Source organism: Carex rostrata, chromosome 30, assembly GCF_964058835.1.
Source record: "Carex rostrata chromosome 30, lpCarRost1.2, whole genome shotgun sequence".
Lineage (NCBI taxonomy): Eukaryota > Viridiplantae > Streptophyta > Magnoliopsida > Poales > Cyperaceae > Carex > Carex rostrata.
Window position 1 is genome coordinate 5,172,196 of NC_135947.1, and position 3,178 is coordinate 5,175,373.

General features: G+C 39.6%; 1 pseudogene across 1 annotated transcript; it reads right to left on the bottom strand.

Moving 5' to 3' along the window:
- Positions 1–897: 897 nt before the first annotated feature.
- LOC144546850 (anthocyanidin 5,3-O-glucosyltransferase pseudogene) lies at positions 898–2,575 on the bottom strand (annotated as a pseudogene). Its single transcript, XR_013508890.1, has one exon. The product of XR_013508890.1 is annotated as an anthocyanidin 5,3-O-glucosyltransferase pseudogene (transcript).
- Between the last annotated feature and the right edge of the window lie 603 nt (positions 2,576–3,178).

The window sequence follows — 3,178 nt, forward strand, 5'->3', positions numbered from 1 at the left end:
AATTGAGGACTGTTGACTATGTTATATTTTTTTTCCGTGTAGGCCTGTTCGGCTGTGACGGTACAGTTGCAATTTAAATAATATTTATACTTGTGATACTGAGTCAGCATTTTCTCTACATTTTTATATTAACACTCTTATGATAATCCGCTAACATACCAACTGGACAAACTTTAATATTTTTTGGATTCTTTTATTGTTTTTTAAACAGTGAGCTCATCCCATTTGCACATCAATTCGCCAATTTAAAGAAATGTCAGTAATTATTCTGATTTTTATACAGCTCATCACCTTTAGAGAATTTCACAAATCAAGTGAGGTTTCAATTGAATTAAATAAGTGGGAAATAGAGGGCTCAATTGAATTAAGAATCCACGATAGTATCAAATTATCGCTCATGTGCCATTCTAATCGGTATTGAAATTAGAGAGATAGAGAGACAGAGAAGAGTTTCCAAAATGAATTGTGTTATCTTGTCTACAGTTTGATACAATAATCTGGTTTATATAACCATTGCGCATATCTAATAAAAGACTTGTAACTGCCTAACAGAATAACTACTAACTGATATATATATGCTCCAGTTTTACAAACAAGTGTAATGTTTGTCTAATACATTCTTTGAATTTGATACTGTCATTCAAAAGCATTCTGCTATTTTTCTGTCGCAATATTATACTGGTACTAGATAATTGATCTGAATCCATACTTTGATTCAGCACAGTGTTTCAATTATAAGCTTTACCATCGTTAGAATACAACAGAGTTTATATACTGGCCAAGCGGCCTTTTAGCCGTTACACAAATTGCCAAACATTGGAATTCGGAAGTAGAACAAGAGGTAAAGCGGAGGAGGAAAAGGGTAAAACCGCAATATAACCATAGTTTTCTTCTGTATATCCAATAGTGATATTATATAATTCGAACAAATACCAACCAATTATCATGCACTAGTCCATAATAAGGACAGTTCCACCAAATCATACCAGACTGTACAGTTACAAATCAAATTAGATAAACCGCACTTGCTTTTAGTACACGTCTAATAATTGAAGTAAAATTGTTTATTTTATTTTATTTTTGAGAAAATTCACCAAACGCATCAATGCAGTGTACGACTCTCCACCCTCCACCAAAGCCCGGCTTGCTGCCACTTCAACCGCTGCTGCTCTCTCTCTCAGTTCCTTCCCTCCGTCGGATTCCATAAGCCACTTGATCTTTCTCTCCACTTCATCAGCCACCACCAACTCCTTGTCGTAACCTTCCACCGCAACTGCCAGCTTCATCTCCTCCTCCAAGAACACCTTGTTCATCCATTGCTCCGCATATAATGGCCATGCCACCATCGGCACGCCAGCTGTCACTGCTTCCAGAACAGAATTCCACCCACAATGTGTCACAAACCCTCCCACTGATTCATGCCTCAGTACCTCCACCTGTGGGGCCCACGACTTGACCACAAAACCTCGATCACTTGTTCGTTCTAAGAACCCTTCCGGCAAAAGCATGTTGAGGTCCGGCTCTGGCAACTTTTCAGTTTCAAACGATTTCTCTGAGTTTGGTGGAGAACGGACAACCCATAAGAACTTATGGCCACATTTTTCTAAACCAATTGCGATTTCCTTAATTTGTTTGGCTGAGAACCGGCCAATGCTGCCAAAGCTGAGGAACACCACGCTCGATTTGGGTTGTTTGTTGAGCCATGAGAGACAGTCTTTACAGGCATGCTTCTCATCTGATTTTATCAATGGGCCGATACAGTAGATAGGTGGAGTCGGGCGTCCGGGTGGGATACATTTGCCAGTGATAATACCCTTGACAACACGTGGTTCGAGGGATGCAAAAGTATTAATTATAATTCCATCATAGTCTGACAGTCTCTCCATCACAGTTAGAAATCCCTCGTAAGCCTTGTCATCTCGATCGAGCATAGGTACTAGCATATGATTTGCTGGAATAGGAGGAATTTCCGGTATCGACAAAAGCTCGTACCCGAGCTCTCTAAAGGATTTTGATATGCTCCTGTGAAGAACCGGAATATGAAAAAAAGTAGCAAGGACTGATGCGCCAGATGTAAAGAAGAGGTAACAAAGAATCTTCAACTCTCTAGCAACATCAAAAGCACAGGTGCAAAAAAAATCTATTATAAGCGCACAGGGTGAAGCCGACCGCAAGAAGGAGAACAGTCCCGGGTTAGACAGTTCCATGACCTCGAAAGTTAGAGCTTCATGATGAGGCGATTTACTGATAGGAGAAAGCGTTACGGGTGGGAGGCAGTGGAAGGAGATAGATGGGTTGGCAACAGAGACACCGGCAAGAAATTCAGCCGTGGCGCCTGTGTTGTATGGAGGGTCTACAATCAGGATTGTGACAGAGAGGCCGTGGCGTATGAGCAGCATGCCTAGTTCGATCATGGAGACGAGGTGGCCCATCCCTGGTGATGGGTAGAGAACCACCAAATTATTGCTGGTACCATCGGTGGTGATATCAGTCGTGGCTGCGACAGCTGAGACCATTTGTGAGTTCAGAGTGTGTGCAAGTATTTGTGTGCAGGGACAGATGCTCTCTGTCAGAGGCGAAGCTAGCATTATATAGGGTAGGCATTTGCCTACCCTTGAATATATTTTTTTTTTTTTAGACCCGGTTATAATAACAGGCTTGCCTACCCCTGAAAAATGGGTTTGCCTGCCGCTGACCCGCTACTAAGTCACGATTAGAGATAATCTGCCTGGGGTGATTCAGTCTTCTAATTTTACGGTGAATCGAAAGAATTTGGGAGAGTCGAAGAAATTTGGAGGACAAAGGTAGGTGGAGCTTTTAATTAGTATTATATATATTAAATGAAAGTGTACATGAGATGTACCGTATTGTTCGAAAATATAAATTGATTCATAGTGGACCATGTCTAACCTAATATTTTTCATGAGATACTTGGCCCCACCTAAATATATTATGAGGAGGGATGAAGTTACAATAATTTTTAAGTTACAACAACAATTTTTTATATTTTTAAAGTCTAAATCGTCAATTCAAATCATTAGATGTGATTTCTACAATAAAATGTGTTTGGAGACCAAATTTTATATTTTTTTTGAAATTTTTATTATTTATTAAGATGGGTACAAAAACTAGTCAAATTCAGTTTTGTACTCATCTTAATAAATAGTAAAAAAAAAAT